Source organism: Lathyrus oleraceus, chromosome 2 (genome assembly GCF_024323335.1).
Source record: "Lathyrus oleraceus cultivar Zhongwan6 chromosome 2, CAAS_Psat_ZW6_1.0, whole genome shotgun sequence".
Taxonomy (NCBI): domain Eukaryota; kingdom Viridiplantae; phylum Streptophyta; class Magnoliopsida; order Fabales; family Fabaceae; genus Lathyrus; species Lathyrus oleraceus.
The window spans coordinates 436,555,065-436,577,816 of NC_066580.1; the positions used below are offsets into that span (position 1 = coordinate 436,555,065).

Consider the following 22,752-nt stretch of genomic DNA (forward strand, 5'->3'; position numbering starts at 1 on the left):
GTCATACGCGTATGGCACTAGGCAATACGCGTATGGGATGGCTGGTACGCGTATGGCGCTAGGCAATACGCGTATGGATGAGGAAGATGAAATTTTGAACGTAAAATGGTCTCTGGTGGTACGCGTATGGGGAAGTGATACGCGTAGCATACGCGTATGGAATTGGGCAATACGCGTATGGCTGGGTCAGGATTTGGGCAATACGCGTATGGGCATAGGCGATACGCGTATGGGCAGGATTGTGATTTCCTGTGTTGTTGTTGTGCAGTTTTTGACTGGTTAGGCTGAGTAGTGAGACTTAGCTGAGGTATGATGTACTAGGGATCATTTCCCGTTGTTTTGAGTAGTATAGGTATTAGTAGAGTGTGCTAATACTGTGTTTGATTTTATGGCATGTTGTGATATGCTTTTGTGATAAATGTATTGACAATATGTTGAGGATAGGTGTTGATATGCAGGATGCTGTGAATGTATCAGTTATGTATGCATTTGTGAATAGACTGTTTTGTGGCTTAGAGTGTGAGCATATGTCTATGTTGAGTTGTTGTTGTTGTTGTATTGCTAGGTAATTAGCATGCATGATTAGCCTGTGGGGCTGTAGCTAATTCCCATGGTGAGGAATTAGTGAGTGAATTCTTGTGGAATTGTTGCTGATGTTGGCATACTAGATGAGTAGTGTGCATAGTCTAGCCTTTGGGGCTGTAGCTAATTCCCATGGTGAGGAATTAGTGAGTGAGTCATTAGATCTCAATGAGTGGGACTAGTGAGCTCAGTAGCCGTATCCAGAGGGATCGGTGAGCTTGGACTATATGTTCAAGAAGAGTCGGTACCGCATGTGTAGAGTCTCATTGCATAATGAATGCATGGCATAGCCTGTGGGGCTGTAGCTAATTCCCATTGTGAGGAATTAGTGAGTAAATCGTTGTGTTGTGTTGTTGGTGTTGAGCATGTTTTGAGATTTTACCTATGCTATTTGTTATTGTTGAGTATGAGGTTGCGTTGATACTGCTGTTATGGAGTGGGTAGTCTGGTTAGGGTGAATTGATGCGTTATTTACTTAACATTACATGTTGTTGTATAATGCTTGTTATATTGATTGAGGAACTCACCCTTACAACTATTTTTCAGGTAACGAGCAGTGAGTTGAGTAGAAGATAATGTTGGAGTCTAGTGTAGTCTCCTAGTGGGTCATGCTCTGGTAGATGTAACATCGGGATGGGATGTTTGAATATTTTATTGATTGGTTGTGAATCATTTTGCATGTAATATGTTACATGTTTGGAATAATTGAATTGATTTCTATCCGCTGCGTATTATGCAGATACTTTATATTTTGAATTGGATAAATGAGCATGACAGGACACTTTGATGATTAGTGTGTGATGTTTGTGTGACACCCTTCGGGGCATAATTACTCTGATTAATATGTTATTATTTTTTTTTATTTAAATAAATTGGGGTATTTTAGAAGGGTGTTACATTAGTGGTATCAGAGCATAGTCGGTCGTGTCGAGTCGTAGTTATTCTGTTTCCCCTGTACGGGATAGGTGTTGTGTAACCCTATCAGTACTTACTATTTTAGCTTGTTGGGTTTTCAGAATAGAGATGGCTGGAAGAGGTAGAGATGATGCTGCGATTGCTGAGGCTCTGGGTATGCTAGCTGGAGTACTTGGAGGAAATCCGAATGTGGTGGGAATGGGAGCTGCTCGTCAGTTGAGTGAGTTCCAAAAGAACAATCCTCCAATGTTCAAGGGAGCATACGATCCAGATGGTGCTCAGAAGTGGTTGAAGGAGATTGAGAGAATCTTCAGAGTAACTGAGTGTGCCGATAATCAGAAGGTCAGGTTCGGTACGCATATGCTGTCAGAAGAAGCTGACGATTGGTGGGTTGCTACCCGCACTGAGTTGGAAACTGCTGGAGATGCTGAGATTTCTTGGGCTGTGTTCAGAGAGAGATTTCTGAGGAAGTACTTTCCCGAGGATGTCAGAGGAAAGAAAGAAATTGAGTTCTTGGAATTGAAGCAGGGTAACAGGTCCGTTACGGAGTATGCTGCCAAGTTCACAGAGCTGTCGAAGTATTACACTCCCTATGCTGAGGCTGCTGGGGAATTTTCCAAGTGTGTGAAGTTTGAGAACGGGTTGCGTCCCGAGATCAAGCAAGCGATTGGATATCAGAGGATTAGAGTGTTTTCTGATCTGGTTGACTGTTGCAGGATTTTTGAACAGGATTCCAAGGCCAGAGCTGAGAGCTATCAGCAGAGGGTTGATAGGAAAGGCAAGAATCAGATTGATCGTGGAAAACCGTATACAGCTGGCAAAGGTTTTCAGAGGCAGAGTGGGATGAAAAGGCCTAGTGGGGGAGACTCTAGTGCTCCTGTTAAGTGTTACCGATGTGGTCGGGCTGGACATCGTGTTCATGAGTGTACCAGTGCTGAGATGAAGTGTTTCAAGTGTGGAAAAGGTGGTCATTTGGCTGCAGAGTGCCGGTTGAAGACTGTGACTTGTTTCAACTGTGGAGAGTTGGGTCATATCAGTCCACAGTGTCCAAAGCCAAAGAAAGAGAATCAGTCAGGAGGCAAGGTTTTTGCTTTATCGGGTTCTGAGACTTCTGCAGATGATCGTTTGATCCGAGGTACGTGTTATATTAATGGCTTTCCTCTTGTAGCTATTATTGACACAGGTGCGACTCATTCTTTTATATCTTTGGATTGTGCTGTGAAACTTAAGTTAGAGATATCTGAGATGCGTGGTAGTATGGTGATTGATACTCCTGCGAAGGGTTCAGTGACTACTACTTCTGTTTGTTTAAGTTGCCCCTTGAGTATTTTTGGTAGAGCCTTTGGGATAGATCTTGTGTGTCTTCCATTAGTGCAGATTGACGTTATTCTGGGTATGAACTGGTTGGTGTTCAACCGAGTTTCTATCAACTGTTTTGATAAGACTGTGATATTTCCTGAGATTGAAGAAGGAAAGAGTTTGTTTCTATCAGCCAGGCAGGTGAATGAGGAAGTGGCAGATGGGGCAGAGTTGTTTATGCTGTTAGCGACTTTGGAAGCTAAAGATAAACTGGTGATTGGCGATCTAGCTGTAGTGTGTGATTTTCCTGAGGTGTTTCCGGAAGAAGTGAATGAATTGCCACCAGAACGTGAAGTTGAGTTCTCGATTGATTTGGTACCTGGTACTAGACCAATATCGATGGCTCCGTACCGTATGTCTGCTGTTGAGTTAGCTGAATTGAAGAGTCAATTGGAAGATCTGTTGGATAAGAAATTTATTCGTCCGAGTGTGTCACCGTGGGGTGCACCAGTGTTGTTGGTTAAGAAGAAAGAAGGTACTATGAGGTTGTGTGTGGACTACAGGCAATTGAATAAAGTGACGATCAAGAATCGGTATCCTTTACCGAGGATTGATGATTTGATGGATCAATTGGTTGGTGCTAGTGTGTTCAGCAAGATAGACTTGAGATCTGGGTATCATCAGATACGTGTGAAAACTGAAGATATTCAGAAGACTGCTTTCAGAACGAGGTATGGACATTATGAGTATTCTGTAATGCCTTTTGGTGTGACTAATGCGCCTGGAGTATTCATGGAGTATATGAATAGAATTTTCCATCCGTATCTAGATCAGTTCGTTGTGGTATTTATTGATGACATTTTGGTGTATTCGAAATCTGAAGAAGAGCATGCTGAGCATTTGAGAGTGGTTTTAGGAGTGCTGCGAGAAAAGCAGTTATTTGCTAAACTCTCAAAGTGTGAATTTTGGTTAGGAGAGGTTAGTTTTCTTGGTCATGTGATTTCAAGAGGTGGTGTTGCTGTTGATCCTTCTAAGATAGAAGCGGTATCTAAGTGGGAAGCTCCGAAGTCAGTTTCTGAGATAAGAAGTTTTCTTGGACTTGCAGGTTACTATAGGAAGTTTATTGAGGGATTCTCTAAGTTGGCATTACCGTTGACAATGTTGACCAGAAAGGGGCAAGCGTTTGTTTGGGACTCAAAATGTGAAGAAGGTTTCCAAGAGTTAAAGAGAAGGTTGACTACTGCTCCTATTCTGATATTACCGAGTTCGTCGGAACCCTTTGAGGTTTACTGTGATGCTTCATTGTTGGGTTTAGGTGGTGTGTTGATGCAGAATAAGCAGGTTATAGCTTATGCTTCGAGACAACTGAGGGTTCATGAGAGGAACTATCCGACACATGATTTAGAGTTGGCAGCTGTGGTATTTGTTCTGAAGTTATGGAGGCATTATTTGTTCGGGTCAAGATTTGAAGTTTTCAGTGACCATAAGAGTTTAAAGTATTTGTTCGATCAGAAAGAGCTGAATATGAGACAGAGGAGATGGTTAGAATTTCTGAAGGATTATGATTTTGGTTTGAATTACCATCCGGGTAAAGCAAACGTTGTGGCTGACGCATTGAGTCGGAAATCATTGCATATGTCTATGCTAATGGCTAAAGAGTTGGATTTAATTGAGCAGTTTAGAGATTTGAGTTTGGTGTGTGAGAGTACTCACAATAGTGTTAAATTGGGAATGTTGAAATTAACAAGTGGTATTCTGAACGAGATCAGAGAGGGTCAGAAATCCGATATGCTTTTGGTTGATAAGTTGACGTTAGTGAATCAAGGTCAGGGTGGTGAATTCAGAGTTGATGAGAATGGTGTTTTGAGATTTGGCGATCGGGTGTGTATTCCGAATGTTATTGAGCTTAAGAAGAGTATTCTTGAGGAGGGACATCGTAGTGGCTTAAGTATTCATCCTGGAGCTACGAAGATGTATCATGATTTGAAAAGGTTATTTTGGTGGCCGGGAATGAAAAGAGAAATTGCGAGTTTTGTTTACTCCTGTTTGACTTGTCAGAAGTCAAAGATTGAGCATCAGAAGCCGTCTGGGCTAATGCAACCGTTGGCTATTCCAGAGTGGAAGTGGGATAGTATCAGTATGGATTTTGTTGCTGGTTTGCCGAGGACAAATAAGAATTTTGAGGCTATTTGGGTGATTGTTGATAGATTGACGAAGTCGGCTCATTTCATTCCGATCAGAATGGATTATCCGTTAGAGAGGTTGGCTGAGGTGTATATTGAGAAGATTGTAAGTTTGCATGGTATTCCGTCGAGTATTGTTTCGGACAGAGATCCTAGATTTACATCAAAGTTTTGGGATGGGTTGCAGAGAGCTTTGGGAACTAAGCTGAGATTGAGTTCTGCATATCACCCGCAGACTGATGGTCAGACTGAGAGGACGATTCAGTCATTAGAAGACCTTTTGAGAGCTTGTGTTTTGGAAAAAGGAGGTGCTTGGGATTGTTATTTGCCTTTGATTGAATTTACCTACAACAATAGTTTTCATTCGAGCATTGGTATGGCACCGTTTGAAGCTTTGTATGGTAGGAGATGTCGGACACCTTTGTGTTGGTATGAGTCCGGTGAGAGTGCTGTGGTTGGACCGGAGATTGTTCAACAAACTACGGAAAAGATTAAGATGATTCAGGAGAAGATGAGAATTGCTCAGAGTCGTCAGAAGAGTTATCATGATAAGAGGAGGAAGTCACTTGAATTCCAAGAGGGAGATCACGTGTTTCTTCGTGTTACTCCGATAACTGGTGTTGGTCGAGCTTTGAAGTCGAAGAAGTTGACACCTCGATTTATTGGTCCTTATCAGATTTTGGAGAGGATAGGAGAGGTAGCCTATCGTATCGCCTTACCACCGTCGCTTGCGAATTTGCATGATGTTTTTCATGTGTCTCAGTTGAGGAGATACATTCATGATCCGTCGCATGTAGTCCAAATAGATGATGTACAGGTGAGAGATAACCTGACTGTTGAAACATCACCTATGAGGATCGAGGATCGAGAGTTGAAGCAGTTGCGGGGTAAAGAGATTGCCTTGGTGAAGGTAGCTTGGGGAGGACCAGCAGGTGGCAATGTGACTTGGGAACTTGAGAGTCAGATGAAGGAGTCTTATCCGGAGTTGTTCGCTTGAGGTATGTTTTCGAGGACGAAAACTCTTTTAGTGGGGGAGAGTTGTAACACCCCAATTAAACTAAGCTAATTATTTAATTTAAATTAATATTTTATTTATTAATTTAATTGAATAATTGGAAGTTTGGATTAATAATATTATTATTTTGGAATAATAATTATTGGGATTATTATTATTGGATTATTATTTTTATTAGTGGAATAAAGTGGAAATCAGTAAAAAGGTCCCATTTAGTAAAAAGGTTATTGTTTTCACGTGAAAAGGAAAAAGAGACAGAACGTGGAAAAGGGCAAAAAGAGAACCAGAGAACAAGGGATTGAAGGGAGGAAAAGCTTGAAGCTGCAGAATTTGCCGGATTAACTCAGGTAAGGGGGGTTTATCGTTGATTAACGGGTATTGTATGATAATATGTCATGGGTAGTGATAGACCTTTAATTTACCTTTGAATTGGATGATTATGATGAATTTGTGGAAATAATTGATGAACGAAATTGGGTGATAACCGAAAGAAATTCGTAGGAAATTGCATGTGATAATGTCAGGAGTTGTGAAATCGAATAGGGAATGATTCGGGTTAGATGATATGAGTGATTTCTGTGTAAATTTGGACTGTGGAAGGTGAGATCGAATAGAACTCGTAGCAGGAAAAGCCATTGCAGATCTGAGAATGCTGGTTTCTGGTCATACGCGTATGGCACTAGGCAATACGCGTATGGGATGGCTGGTACGCGTATGGCGCTAGGCAATACGCGTATGGATGAGGAAGATGAAATTTTGAACGTAAAATGGTCTCTGGTGGTACGCGTATGGGGAAGTGATACGCGTAGCATACGCGTATGGAATTGGGCAATACGCGTATGGCTGGGTCAGGATTTGGGCAATACGCGTATGGGCATAGGCGATACGCGTATGGGCAGGATTGTGATTTCCTGTGTTGTTGTTGTGCAGTTTTTGACTGGTTAGGCTGAGTAGTGAGACTTAGCTGAGGTATGATGTACTAGGGATCATTTCCCGTTGTTTTGAGTAGTATAGGTATTAGTAGAGTGTGCTAATACTGTGTTTGATTTTATGGCATGTTGTGATATGCTTTTGTGATAAATGTATTGACAATATGTTGAGGATAGGTGTTGATATGCAGGATGCTGTGAATGTATCAGTTATGTATGCATTTGTGAATAGACTGTTTTGTGGCTTAGAGTGTGAGCATATGTCTATGTTGAGTTGTTGTTGTTGTTGTATTGCTAGGTAATTAGCATGCATGATTAGCCTGTGGGGCTGTAGCTAATTCCCATGGTGAGGAATTAGTGAGTGAATTCTTGTGGAATTGTTGCTGATGTTGGCATACTAGATGAGTAGTGTGCATAGTCTAGCCTTTGGGGCTGTAGCTAATTCCCATGGTGAGGAATTAGTGAGTGAGTCATTAGATCTCAATGAGTGGGACTAGTGAGCTCAGTAGCCGTATCCAGAGGGATCGGTGAGCTTGGACTATATGTTCAAGAAGAGTCGGTACCGCATGTGTAGAGTCTCATTGCATAATGAATGCATGGCATAGCCTGTGGGGCTGTAGCTAATTCCCATTGTGAGGAATTAGTGAGTAAATCGTTGTGTTGTGTTGTTGGTGTTGAGCATGTTTTGAGATTTTACCTATGCTATTTGTTATTGTTGAGTATGAGGTTGCGTTGATACTGCTGTTATGGAGTGGGTAGTCTGGTTAGGGTGAATTGATGCGTTATTTACTTAACATTACATGTTGTTGTATAATGCTTGTTATATTGATTGAGGAACTCACCCTTACAACTATTTTTCAGGTAACGAGCAGTGAGTTGAGTAGAAGATAATGTTGGAGTCTAGTGTAGTCTCCTAGTGGGTCATGCTCTGGTAGATGTAACATCGGGATGGGATGTTTGAATATTTTATTGATTGGTTGTGAATCATTTTGCATGTAATATGTTACATGTTTGGAATAATTGAATTGATTTCTATCCGCTGCGTATTATGCAGATACTTTATATTTTGAATTGGATAAATGAGCATGACAGGACACTTTGATGATTAGTGTGTGATGTTTGTGTTACACCCTTCGGGGCATAATTACTCTGATTAATATGTTATTATTTTTTTTATTTAAATAAATTGGGGTATTTTAGAAGGGTGTTACAGTATGGACCACCGAAAAGCTTTTCTCGTAAGGGTCAATACAAGAACCTCACTTAGAGTATATTCTTTTGCGGATATTGATGATCGTAAAGCTTTTGGCGTAAGTATCAGTATTTTCATTCGAATCTTTGACTCTAAGGACCTTTATAGAACCTTGAACCTTTGGCCAACTAGAAACGATGGTCGCGTAGTGGGGGTCCCCGAGAATCTTTTCTCGCGAGGATCGGTACGAAGACCTCACTCAAAATAGACTTCCTTGATGGAGGTGACGCCAGGAAAGTAAATTGACATAAGTGGAAAACAATCAAGAAAATCCATGACTCTGAGAACCTTGTCTAGAACCTAATGTCAATGGTCGCGTGGTACGGGTTTTGTAACGCCCCTAACTTATTTAATTATAGAATTTTATGAATTATTTGATAATTTATTTAAGTGATGTTGGTGTATTTTTGGGTGTTTTACGATGTTTTAGAGTATTCAAGAGTATTTTAATAATTCAATAATTATTAAAATATTTGGGTGAGAGCGGTAGATTTTATTTAATTATTTAAAATAACGATAATAAGTATTTGGGGTTTATAGTAATAATTATTTAATTATTTAAATATAGTGTGACACCTCATGTTAAAAATATATTTTTCTTTTAAAATCAAATAAATATTTTGTTTAAATATTAAGAGTGTTACGCTTAATTGAATGAATATTTAATTTAAAATTTATTTTATTTCATTTATCAATTAAATAAATAATTCGCTTGGGACTAAATATTTGGAAATTAATACTCTTACTGTTGGATTAAAGATAATATATATTGTAAGGGAGAATGTGAGAGTTAGGGCAAAATTAAGGTTTGATGCATATTGTTAAACGACACATCTGAGTTTGGGGAGACCATTTTGGAAGCGATCGTGAGGCAACGATTTGGAGAGGGAGGAATATCAAGATCTTAAAAGCTCAATCGATAAGGTAAGTGGGAGATTGCTTACTATTGGGTGGGTTTTAGGCAGCAGAATGATGAGGGTTCCCTTACTATCTCATCAACGCCAGGTTATTGTTATTTTTTATCTCTATGAAATGTATCAAATCAAAATACAAGTATTTTATTATGCTGATTTGCTCTGACCATATAGGGTTTGACCCAACCCATTTGGTCACATATTGTATGATTTTGTATGAATAATATATTTTATATTAAAATTTTATTTTTTGGGAGTCGATAGTTGTTACGATCTATGCCCAAATTAAATAATCTCATTTGATCACTTTTGATGATCAATATGATTTTTGGATCGATAAAATTGTTTTTGGAGATTTGTTAATAAAATTGAATTTTGATGTTAAATCACAATATACTATGAAATTGCATGTTTGTGATTGTTTTATTAAAAAGTATCGATCCCAGAATGTTTGACCAAATTGGTTTTTCCTAAAGTCCTTTTGGTCAATTCTATATGATAATATCCCACAAGTGTTTATAGAGATAATCATATTTTATCAATCTTTATCCTTTTTGATCGTTCTGTTAAGTGTAATCCTTTTTTATAAAAATAATAATTTAATTGATAACTTTTTCTTTAAAAACTCTAAAATTAATCTTTTGGGGAAAATTATAACTTTTTGGAATTTGTCATTGGAAATTGTATGCGGTAAGAATTCGACATTGGGACTTGAAAACTTGGAAAATCTGAGGTAGGAGGTCGGGTGGCACGTATCGAAGGAAAAGCCGTGCTTCATAGCGGTTAAGTAGAATTTTGCGCAAGTTTGACGTCTGATGTCGGAATAAGTCTTATTATATCTTTTTGGAAAGGGAATCATCCCAGAAGTCAAATTCACTGCTAAACACTAATTATTCATTTTTAAGCCATTTAAGCTCGTTTAGGTTTCGAAAACAACGTTATACTATTTTCTGAGATTTTAGCAATTTATGTTTTATTTGTTTTGTTTATTAATTTTGTTTATGATTAAAAGTCCATAAGACTCGTTCAAGTTTATTTGTTTTATGTATTTAAATACCTTTGGCAATGTCATAAGCATTAACCTTTTGATTATAATAAATTTCAAACTTTTGTTTAATCTTTTTGATGAATAATAGTATTTTTTATAAATAAAGTTAAAACTAACAAAATCTTTGTTCTTAGTTGAAATAAGTCTTTTTGTTGGAAAATTAATGATGTTAATTTTGATAACTTTAACTTTTTGTAATAAAATTAAATTAATTAAAAATATTATATTTAATTTAATTTAATCCTTTTGAGAAATTAACGATGTTATGATGTTATTCTAGAGGTGTATGACTGGAATTTGGGTTCCTATTTCAAACCTGTTATGATGATAATGATGAAATATCAATTTTTGGTGAATATACAATCTTTGATGATGTTTGGGTGATTTTCTATGGATGTTGGTTTGAATCCTTATAACATGTGCATTCATACTATTTTGGAGTTAGGTGAGACTTCAGTCTATTTTGGTGGCCTCATATCCATTGGTGGAGATCGTGGGTCTTGCTGGAAAAGACCAGGGGCAAGTCTTAGATCCACTGGTGGGGATCGTTGGTCTAGGTGGGAAGGACCAGGGACTGGTGGAATAAAATCAGTAACATTCCTCTTATTCCACAATATATTTTTGGTACCACATTCATTTAGGTGATGGAGTTGGTGAACATTAGTCTTGCATACATTGATGTATCTTGTGATGAATGGTTGTTTCGATGTTGTGTATTGTGTTTGTGATTGCATGATTATCATTCATGTTTTGAGTGAATTATCGTTTCTCGATTATCATAATGTTTGCCGAAACTTTCACCATTACTATATGTAAGTGTATTCTCACCCCTTTCTTGTTTGCTTGGTTTTATGGTGTGCTTTGCGTAGGTGATTAGCAGGACCGAAGTTCATTGTTGTAGTGAGATGGTTGTTGCCTCTCAACAGGCTCTTATCTTCCGTATATTCTAGTTTTCGAATAAGAATGCTCTGATCTGTAACAATGGGAATAAGGGCATTCATTTGCATTACTTTGATTTATTTGCAATCAACTATTATGAGACTTTGATTATGATGTATTGATTTAGTTCTATTCAGACATGTTTTATGGTGTTTCTAAATAAATTTCCATTGTGAAATATCTGTTGTTTTATGATTTATGAAGTATTTATGATTGAGTAACATCATTTCCCTATTATTTTTATTTAAAATCTATTATATGGGGTTTAGGGTGTTACATAGTGGTATCAGAGCTTGGTTGATCCAATCAGCTAGTATTTCGTTAATTATTTACTTCCTTTTGTGTGAAGAGTTTAGTTAAACTCTGTCAACACATTGTTTCTTCTAATAATTGCTTGCTTGAATAGAGAGATATGGCTGGAAGGAAAGACCGTGCTATCATTGATGCATTGGAAGATTTGGCCCATGTGATGAGCAACATAATCAACAAGCTGATGAAGGTGATTGTGGTTTGGACATGTTTCTGAGAAATAAACCTCCAACTTTCAAAGGAAAGCATGATTCAGAGGGTACTCAGGCATGATTGTAGGGTTCTGCTAATCAATTAGAGGAACTACTAAAGGATGAAATATAAGTTTTTGCAATGTTTGCATCCATGAAGGATGAAAGTAAAGCAAAGATAGATGAATTTCCGATGGTGTGTCATTTTCTAGAGGTGTTTCTAGACAATATTAATAATCTGCCACCAGAAAGAGAAGTGGAATTCAACATTGATTTGATACTAGGAACTAGACCAGTATCTATGGCACCGTATAGAATGTCTCCAGCAGAGTTAGTTGAATTGAAGAAGAAATTGGAAGATTTACTTGATAAGAAGTTAATCAGGTCGGGTGTATCACCTTAGGGAGCTCCAGTCTTGTTAGTGAAGAAGAAAGATGACAGTATGAGGTTATGTGTGGATTATATACAGCTTAACAAAGTAACTATCAAGAATAAGTATCCACTTCTCAGAATTGATTATCTTATGGACCAACTAGTGGGAGCATGTGTGTTTAGTAAGATTGACTTGGGGTCGGGGTATCATCAGATAAGAGTGAAAGATGAAGATATTTCTAAGACTACCTTTAGAACTTGGTATGGTCACTATGAATATTCGGTGATGCCATTCAGAGTTTCAAATGCGCCTGGTGTATTTATGGAGTATATGAACATAACTTTTCACCCATTCTTGGATAAGTTTTGTGTGGTATTCATTGATGATATTCTTATTTACTCTAAATCAGATAAAGAGCATGCATAACATCTCCGCATTGTACTTCAGGTTTTAAAAGAAAAGAAGTTGTTTATGAAACTATCTAAATATGAGTTATGGTTGCGGGAAGTCAGATTCTTAGGTCATGTGATTTCCAGTGGCGATATAGCGCTGGATCCTTCAAAAGTTGATGCAATGTTACATTTGGAGGCTCTAAAGATGATTACTGAGATCAGAAGTTTTCTTGGCTTGGCTGGTTATTATCAGAGGTTTATTGAAGGTTTCTCGAAGTTGGCCTTACCTTTTGACGCGATTGACTCAGAAGGGTCAACCTTTTCTATGGGATCTACAATGTGAAGAAAATTTTCAAGCTTTGAAGAAGAAGTTGACAACTGCACCAATGTTGATTCTACCTAATCCTACAAAATCGTTTGTTGTTTATTGTGATGTATTTAAGATGGGTTTAGGTGGAGTGCTTATGCAAAATATGAAGGTGGTGGCTTATGCTTCTAGACAACTAAAGATTCACGAGAGGAATTATCCTACACATGATTTGGAGTTAGTTGCGGTTGTTTTTGTTCTGAAGATTTGGAGGCACTACTTATATGTTGGTGTAAGCCTTAGAGACTAATACTTTTGGTACTTATATCAAATTATTTATTAATAATAAAAGGTTTTTTCTTTATTATGTTTGTTTAAGAAAGTCCCTAGAATAGCTAGTCCGCTTAATGTATCAAGTGTGACTTAATCATGAGATTTCATTAAACATAAGGACATTATTATTAAAATATCCGTAGTCGAGCTTTGTTGTGAAGTGGGATAAAATTAAAGCATTAAGATTATTATGTATATAGATCGATGATCACATCTCATGGATCATGGATAAGGAGTTATCAAGTCTTAAACATATGTATGAATATTACGAGTAATATTTATACTGGATTGACCCGCTATGAGAATACTATATAGAATGTTATGCAAAGCGTCATAATTTATTCTCATGGTGATAACGGTGTATACCATCCTTCAACCTGAAACCACTACGGACCCTAGATGTAGAGTCAAGTGTCTTATTGCTGATCAAACATTATCCGTAACTGGATGACCATAAAGACAGTTGATGGGTGCTCCACGAAGCATGCTGAGGGACATGAGTGACCTATATGGAATTTGCCCATCCTACGTAACAAGATAAATGTCTACGGGCCCAATATTGAACTGGATAAGGATGACACGGTCTATGCCTTGTGCTCAATATAGATATAAGGACAAAAGGATAATTGTACACATAAGTATTATCGCAAAAGGATTTGTCATATCACATGACATTTTCGTGTCTTGGGTAGCAGTGATATGTTGCTAGATACCGCTTACTGTTTATTATGTTAAATATGTGATTTAATATAATTACCAGTGTCGCGAGAACCTACAGAGTCACACACAAAAGGACGGATTGATGGGAGATAGAGTAAATAAGGAACACTGTAAGGTACGATGCACTTAAGTGAATTGTAGAACATCGTAAGGTACGATGCACTTAAGTAGAATATGAAATATGGTAAGGAACCATGCGCTTAAGTGATTTTGGTATATCATAAGATATGATCCACATACATTTAAGTGGGCTTTTTAGCTTACATCCCACACAAGTGGTTCTATAAATAGAACCCTTGTGCAAAAGCATTTGATCAGATGGAAATTTCATTTCTCTCTCTCTCTCTCTCTCTCTCTCTCTCTCTCTCTCTCTCTCTCTCTTTCTCTCTCTCTATCTCTCTCTCTCTCTCTCTCTCACACACACACACACACACTCTCTCTCTCTCACACACACACACACACACACACACACACACTCAAAGCCTTCATTCGTAGCAGTTGGCACTGAGATTGAAAGAATCCGTTTGTGTGGACTGAGTAGATGCGTTGTCGCCATTCAATACTCGTGATCATGCCTTAGATCTGCATCAAAGGATTCAATCACCACAAGAGGTAATGATTCTATCACTGATCATGCCCATTCGTAATGATTCTATTTTTTAAAAAATTAAAAAATATTTTTTCTCTAAGCGAATTATAAACAAATTAGAGGTCAGTTGTAACATATGCATAACTCAAGTAGATATATTACATAGAAATAAACAAATTTCTATAAAGAGTCATAAGTCACAGCAAGTCATTATTTGTTAAACATTAATAATGCATATTTAGCATAAAAAAGTTTAATTTCTAGAAAAGATGCAACTATTGAATAGTAGTAATGTGCACAAAAACAAATACTCATATTCAAGGAGCTAAAACTAAACAATGTACTATCTATACAACATAAAAGATGTGGGAAAAGAGACAAATAAAATGCATAATCAACACATAAATAACATTCAACAGCACTGCACCCCTTCAACTCATGTAAGCCTTCAACAACTCATGTAAGCCTTCAAGGTATCCATCCTCTAGGCATTCAAGGAGTTAGAGCCTAAATTTTGAAAAACGGAGTTGTTCAAGAAAAACATAAAGAAAATTTGAGATCAAGAAGCGGAAAAAAAATCATTAATTGTTTCTGCAACAACTTTTTGAATTAGACAACATAGGTTTTTCAACACACAACTAGTATATTCGCATTAAACAAGAATACACAAATTCAGATTTTAACTATTTTTGTCATAGCCTTTGAAACACATATCATCAGTTCAGCAACATAAAGTTTTTCTATTTGCACTCTATTGGATATAGTGTAAAATTCTTCACATGTGATGCCAGCATATAAATACATACCGCTTTCAAAATATTTGTTCACAATAAGTACCACATCGAAATTATTAGAGTGAATAGTACAGAACATGAGGTATAAAGAACAAATGTGTGATTCATTGTAACATACTTACCTGGATGGGGTCTATGGATGATCATCAAGGTCCATGGCCTAGGAAAGTGACCTCCATTGCACTTAGGAGGGGTGCAAGCCTAAGGTCTACTCAAGTGGTGGAGCCTACATCATAATTTGAATCAGGTGAAGATCTGCAAGAAACACAAAATAGGCATGCAACCATCATTAATGTGTTTGTAATATTTCATAATCAATATGGAAACAAATATATCTTTGTATTCATCTTAATTTTAAAGACTCTTGTGAGGGCACTAATTCTATAAATATTATGACAACTTGTTTTATATTTGTAGCAATATTTCTTAAATAAAATTGACACTGATTTCTTAATATTTGTACTGAAGTCGTTAATAAAAAAAATTCTATTTTAGTTTAATATTACTGAAATAAGGTTACTCTGATATGATTTTTATATACCCGTAATTTTTTATGTACCTTATCACCATACCTTTAATAACCAACTACCTGTACTTTTTGTTTGAGTTTATTTATTTGACCGCAGATATTCTTAGTCCCACATTGCTTATGAGAGGAATTAGATGAGTTTAAAATTATATAAAGAGAAGTTTAATCTACATTCAATATCATCTTTGCGCTTGGGGCAATGACACAGCTAGTGAGGTTCTAACCGAGGCGCGTCTATTGCTGGTTGAAAACTATTTCCAAACCCCCTCTTAGGCTTGAGGCAACTCAAGCCTTTGAGAATTTTTGGAAGGACTCCCTTAGGGGTAAAGTCCTACAATTTTAGCCTAAATTTTGAATATTGAAAAATTGGAATTCTCCCATCCCTTTACTATATCTAGCCCAGTTCTTTTGCTTGACCCAAAAGATAAATTGTTATGATGACATCATTCATCACAAAGAGAGGCTTCACTAAAATGAATTTCAACATATATATTGTTATGACTTATGATGACAGCATTGAGCTGAATGATTTTTTCCATCTTTTATCTTAAGTAAGTCTCTCTACAGAATGTCTTGATCAAAATCTACCATGGCTAAAGCTTACAAAAGAATCTCGTTGAAGACAAAGAGGCTTTACCTTAGTGTGTAGAGACGCAGGTCAGCTGACCATTCATTCACCAAAAACAAATTCCAATGAAAGATGAAACAAAAAGTACTCTTTATTGCACAACAAGGTGATCAATTTAACTTTTTCAAACATAATGATTAAGCATACAGAGTATACAAACTGAACCACTGCCGAACATCTCAAGATCTCAAACGTATTATCCAATCACTGGATTTCACTTATAGTATAAAAAGTAACAAGTTCAGTGGGAAGGAGACAACCGATAATGTTTAAAAACTAGTCAATCATCAAAAAATCAAAGGGGTCTAAGAGTCTCTTTTATTATTCCATTTGTCTAAAGTTGAAGCATCTGCTGAGTGATTTGATTATGATTTTCAAAGGCCAGCATAACAAATTCTTAATCTTGTTTTCTCACTTGTAAAGTGACAAGGAAACAGAAAGATTTACAGAAGGCATGAGATGAAAAGGGTAAAAAGATTACAGAATAGGAAAATTTCAATTTTATTTAGTAAAATAACTTACATGCCAGCAGAGAACAGACAAGGAGATTTGATATGATGCCAAGAGAGAAAAATATACACCAATATGAAATACAGACAAAGATAAAATGAAATACAACCAATGGAGTGTTGTAAGGAAACATAATGTCATAAGCCTCCTTCAACAACTCGAGTATATCTTCAAGCAAGTGAACAACAAACTGAGCTAGACGTGCATGTCTGCCATTCTAGTATTGTGCATCCTTGATAAGGTTATGCAACAATGTATGATTAGGCCCATTCAACAAATATTCCAGGAAGGATTCCTTCTGATCCAAAAGAACTTGAAGATGACGGTTGTGTCTCTCCCAATGAGTGACCTCTTGGTTGAGAAGGTCGGTATCTATAATATTCTTGTGTGCGTGACTCTTCAACTCTCGGATTTCTTCAAACCTCTTGTCAAATTCATTCTGACATTGAGAAAGAGAAACTTCTAGCTACTTGACACGCCCCTGTTCTTCTTTCAACTCCTTCTTGCAACTATCCAATTGGTCTTGAAGCTTTCTGAGCCGATTTTTGCAGTTTATCTCTATCTTGTTGGCTTTGTACTGAGCTTCGGCAAGTTGCTTCTTCTTGGCATAAAGGTTGTCATAAGTTCCCTTAAAAGCTTCACCTATTTTCCTCATCTTGTATTGTTTTTCTTGAACCTTATTAGTTGCCTTGAGTGCTCGTTCCCTATTCTAATTAAGGTTGAGCTTCAAGTTTTCCCTATCCAAAGTGAGTTTACCAATGTTAGATTAGAGATCATCATTCTCCTTTTCCAACACCTTGATAACCTCCTTGAATTTTTCAATCTCGGAGATAGGAACAACAACAAGCTCAACAGGTTTGATGTTCATAGAAGGCTCAGGTAGAAATGGAAACAAAACTTCTTTGACCCTCTCCTTGACCCACTGTATGTAGGCTTCCTTTGCTATACAATTATTCTTTCCCAGTTCAGCCTTTCCTTGGCGGCGAATCTCTCCCTAAGCTCAAATAATCCTTTTCTAAAACTCTACATTGTCAACCCCTTCACACAAGACAAAATCCTCCAACTGCTCGGAGTTTGGTTTATCTAACATCGGGTAGCTCAATTGTTGCAATGCCAATCTTGGATTGTAGTTAATTCCACCTTTTGTACCTAAGAGAGGCACATTAGGGAAAATACCACAATTAATAATGATCTTGACATCGTCATAACTTTGAGAGTACCATGAGATATCTTCAGTTGTCAAAGACATGAATGATCCTCTAAGACCATTTAAGATTGCCCTTATTGTCAACAAAAGGACCATTGCTTGGTAGATGAGACATGAACCATCTCTACAACATAGGAACACATCACACAATGGTTCCCTTCTTCTTCTTCTGATTCCTCACATGAATGGAATAGTAAGTATCAGCAAGAAAAGTAGGAACATGATTCTTGGTCATAAAGATGTGAATAGAGGTCAAATCCATAAAATCTTCCATGTTAGGGAACAACACAATCCCATATAAGAGCAAGGCAAGAATATCATTGAAAGCACTCCAACTTCTAGCATCAGCAAAGGTAGTGGTCTGTCTACCAGAAACTTCAGAGTAAAACCATGAGTTCCACCCTTGAGTTTGAGGTTGAGTTCCACTTATTTCTTCTCCAAATGAAGGACTTTAGCTAGATGATGATACTTAAGAAACTCCATTGTACTGACAAAAGGAACATGATTTTGAATTTCAACCCTCAAGATATGTGAATATTCCTCCTGAGTTGGAGCCAACTGATAAATTTGGAAAGTAAAACACCTCAACAGAGAGTCATAGAACTATGTAAGAGTGTGGAGGGTTGTTGTATTAACTTCTGAAAGCGCACTATAATGTGGCCCTTAAAGGGCCACTTTAGACAGCGCTTTCTCCAGGAAAACAAAGCGCTATCTTTACCTATGCCAGCGCCACTTTAGAGGGCGCTTAAAAGCGCTGTTATAGGCCAAAATAAGCGCCCTCTTTTCCCTTATTTGGCGTAGTGATTATAGATTAAAAATAAACAATATATTTTTCTATATAAAAATAATAATATATCAAACCACTTAAAATAACATGTTATATTTTTCACAAAAAATTAATAATAAATAAAATGAGCATATATAAATATTTAAATACTGAACTATAAAATATTAATATATCACAAATTTATGTTTAAAAAGAAAATAAGATTAAAAATATTGTTAAGGGATAGAATAATTAACTTCAAAATATTACAAGGCTATTTTATAAATTATCACGAGAGAATTGGTGTTAAGAAGTGAATAGAAATATGATGTTGTAGGAATAATGTTGCTTTAACTATAAATATATTATATAATTTCGATTCCAAAAATTAACAACTAAACATCATTAACCGAGTGGAAGGAAACTATTTTTATTTACTATAGGGTACGAGTTCAATCCCCAATATAATTTATTTACTTAGATGGAGTCAATAGGTGTTCACTGATGATAACGAAAAATATGTGTGTTGGTGTATAAAATGCTGACAACTAACCATAAATTGTGTTTGATAAAGTCTCACATTAAAAGTTTTAAAAGTATGGAGCATACAATATAAAAGTAAAATGTATGACACAATGTAACTTATTTACTTAGATGGAGTCAATATGTGTTCACGAAAGGGTGCGAGTAGAAGAAGGTCCACCTAAGTGGTAGACCCTACATCATAATTTGTTGCAATAACGTTTGTGCATCGTAAATTTCAAAACTATAATATGGTTGGTTATATATTTTATCTGATTCTAATGATAATGAATAATATGTGTATTGGTGTATAAAATGCTGACAACTGAGCATAAATTGTGTTTGATAAAGTCTCACATTATAAGTTTTAAAAGTACGGAGCATAAGATATAAAAGTAAAGTGTATGACACAATATAATTTATTTACTTGGATGGAGTCGATAGGTGTTCACAAAAGGGTGTGAGTAGAAGAAGGTCCACCTAAGTGGTAGACCCTACATCATAATTCGTTGCAATATCTATTGTGCATCATAAATTTCAAAATTTTGGTTTTCTAGTATCAAAAATTTTTAATAACAGTTTTGTATTCTCCACTTAGAACACGTGGATGGTTTGTAAAAAGTATAACTTAACTTGATATTAATGATGACTATAATCAATATTTTTTTCACATAGGTATGTTTGGAGTGGGAAACTCGTAGACTACTTTGTTTTCAAGGTCTTTGGAGTTTTGGCGTTTGCATGTATCAAAGTTTGATGTTAAGGTTGTGAAGTGTATTTATATTGGTTATTCTAAAGGTATGAAGGGCGAGGAAACTTTGTCATACTATATTCTTTTAAAAGTTTATTATTAGTATTTCAATTATATGTTTAGCAAACATTGAATGAAACATAACAAAAATATGACAAGATTCAAAGTATTGTGAAAAGACTGAATCAAGTCAAAATCACTCTAGTAAAAAAAGTTATACAATGTTTACATGGTGAGAGTTATAGTGACATACTAGAGCGAGTGTGGCGCACAAAAGTGGAGAAACTATTTTAAAGAAATAAGGAAAATGACATTAAACGTGGCACACATGATATTATGCGCAAAGTGATTTGATGAAGCAATCAACATTGAGAGCTAATAGGAAAATGGACAATGCCAATCACATTAACACAGCGCATTATGAGAGTCTACCAGAGGTCGCATAAGTTAAAACAAGATAACGCAATACACCTAATGCTTGGTGCAACATATTTGTGTGATTTAGTTGTTTAAAAATGTGCATTATGTTGATCATATATAGAGTTTCTTAATTCTAATCAAAGTGAAACCAATGGTTGGTTATATATTTTATTTGATTCTAATGATAATGAAAAATATGTGTATTGGTGTATAAAATGGTGACAACTGAGCATAAATTGTGTTTGATAAAGTCTCACATTATAAGTTTTAAAAGTATGGAGCATAAGATAGAAAAGTAAAGTGTATGACACAATATAATTTATTTACTTGGATGGAGTCGATAGGTGTTCACAAAAGGGTGCGAGTAGAAGAAGGTCCACCCAAGTGGTATATCCTACATCATAATTCGTTGCAATAACTATTGTGAAACCAATGGTTGGTTATATATTTTATTTGATTCTAATGATAATGAAAAATATGTGTATTGGTGTATAAAATGGTGACAACTGAGCATAAATTGTGTTTGATAAAGTCTCACATTATAAGTTTTAAAAGTATGGAGCATAAGATATAAAAGTAAAGTGTATGACACAATATAATTTATTTACTTGGATGGAGTCGATAGGTGTTCACAAAAGGGTGCGAGTAGAAGAAGGTCCACCTAAGTGGTAGACCCTACATCATAATTCGTTGCAATAACTATTGTGCATCATAAATTTCAAAAATTTGGTTTTCTAGTATCAGAAAATTTTAATAACAGTTTTGTATTCTCCACTTAGAACACGTGGATGGTTTGTAAAACGTATAACTTAACTTGATATTAATGATCACTATAATCAATATTTTTTCACATAGGTATGTTTGGAGTGCGAAACTCGTAGACTACTTTGTTTTCAAGGTCTTTGGAGTTTTGGCATTTGCATGTATCAAGTAAGACAAGTTTGAGGTTAAGGTTGTGAAATGTATTTATATTAGTTATTCTAAAGATATGAAGGGCGAGGAAACTTTGTCATACTATTTTTTTTTTAAAGTTTATTATTAGTATTTCAATTATATGTTTAGCAAACATTGCATGAAAAATAACAAAAATATGACAAGATTCAAAGTATTGTGAAAAGACTGAATCAAGTCAAAATCACTCTAGTAAAAAAAGTTATACAATGTTTACATGGTGAGAGTTATAGTGACATACTAGAGCGAGTGTGGCGCACAAAAGTGGAGAAAATATGTTAAAGAAATAAGGAAAATGACATTAAATGTGGCACACATGATATTATGCGCAAAGTGATTTGATGAAGCAATCAACATTGAGAGCTAATAGGAAAATGGACAATGCCAAGCACATTAACACAACGCGTTACGAGAATCTAACAGAGGTCGCATAAGTAAAAACAAGATAACACAATACACCTAATGCTTGGTGCAACATATTTGTGTGATATGGTTGTTTAACAATGTGCATTATGTTGATCATATATAGAGTTTCTTAATTCTAATCGAAGTGAAACCAATGGTTGGTTATATATTTTATTTGATTCTAATGATAATGAAAAATATGTGTATTGGTGTATAAAATGGTGACAACTGAGCATAAATTGTGTTTGATAAAGTCTCACATTATAAGTTTTAAAAGTGTGGAGCATAAGATATAAAAGTAAAGTGTATGACACATTATAATTTATTTACTTAGATGGAGTCAATAGGTGTTCACGAAAGGGTGCGAGTAGAAGAAGGTTCACCTAAGTGGTAGACCCTACATCATAATTTGTTGGAATAGCATTTGTGCATCATAAATTTCAAAATTTTGGTTTTCTAGTATCAGAAAATTTTAACAACAGTTTTGTATTCTCCACTTAGAACACGTGGATGGTTTGTAAAAAGTATAACTTAACTTGATATTAATGATGATATAATCAATTTTTTTTCACATAGGTATGTTTGGAGTGGGAAACTCGTAGACTACTTTATTTTCAAGGTCTTTGGAGTTTTGGTGTTTGCATGTATTAAGTAAGACAAGTTTGATGTTAAGGTTGTGAAATGTGTCTTTATTGGTTATTCTAAAGGTATGAAGGGCGAGGAAACTCTGTCATACTATATTTTTTCAAAAGTTTATTATTAGTATTTCAATTATATGTTTGGCAAACTTTGCATGAAACATAGCAAAAATATGACAAGATTCAAAGTATTGTGAAAAGACTGAATCAAGTTAAAATCACTCTAGTAAAAAAAGTTATACAATGTTTACATGGTAAGAGTTATAGTGACATACTAGAGCGAGTGTGGCGCACAAAAGTGGAGAAAATATTTTAAAGAAATAAGGAAAATGACATTAAAG

At 35.9% G+C, this 22,752-nt stretch overlaps 1 long non-coding RNA gene, 1 other non-coding gene and 1 pseudogene across 3 annotated transcripts in view; 2 read left to right on the forward strand and 1 right to left on the reverse strand.

The window, feature by feature from the left end:
• Positions 1-14,140: 14,140 nt before the first annotated feature.
• The window catches only part of LOC127120074 (uncharacterized), a 124,135-nt gene continuing 115,523 nt past the window's right edge, over positions 14,141-22,752 (reverse strand). Inside the window, exon 4 of one of the 2 annotated variants that reach the window (XR_007803068.1) lies at positions 14,141-14,283. This is a non-coding gene — a long non-coding RNA (uncharacterized LOC127120074). Of the gene's footprint in view, positions 14,284-14,527; positions 14,798-22,752 lie in introns of those variants that run through there. The other variant, XR_007803062.1, reaches the window with a different exon arrangement.
• LOC127124228 (uncharacterized) lies at positions 15,199-15,345 on the forward strand (annotated as a pseudogene).
• Positions 15,795-15,944, forward strand: LOC127124509 (U4 spliceosomal RNA). Its single transcript, XR_007803992.1, has one exon. It is a non-coding gene; the product is annotated as a U4 spliceosomal RNA (small nuclear RNA).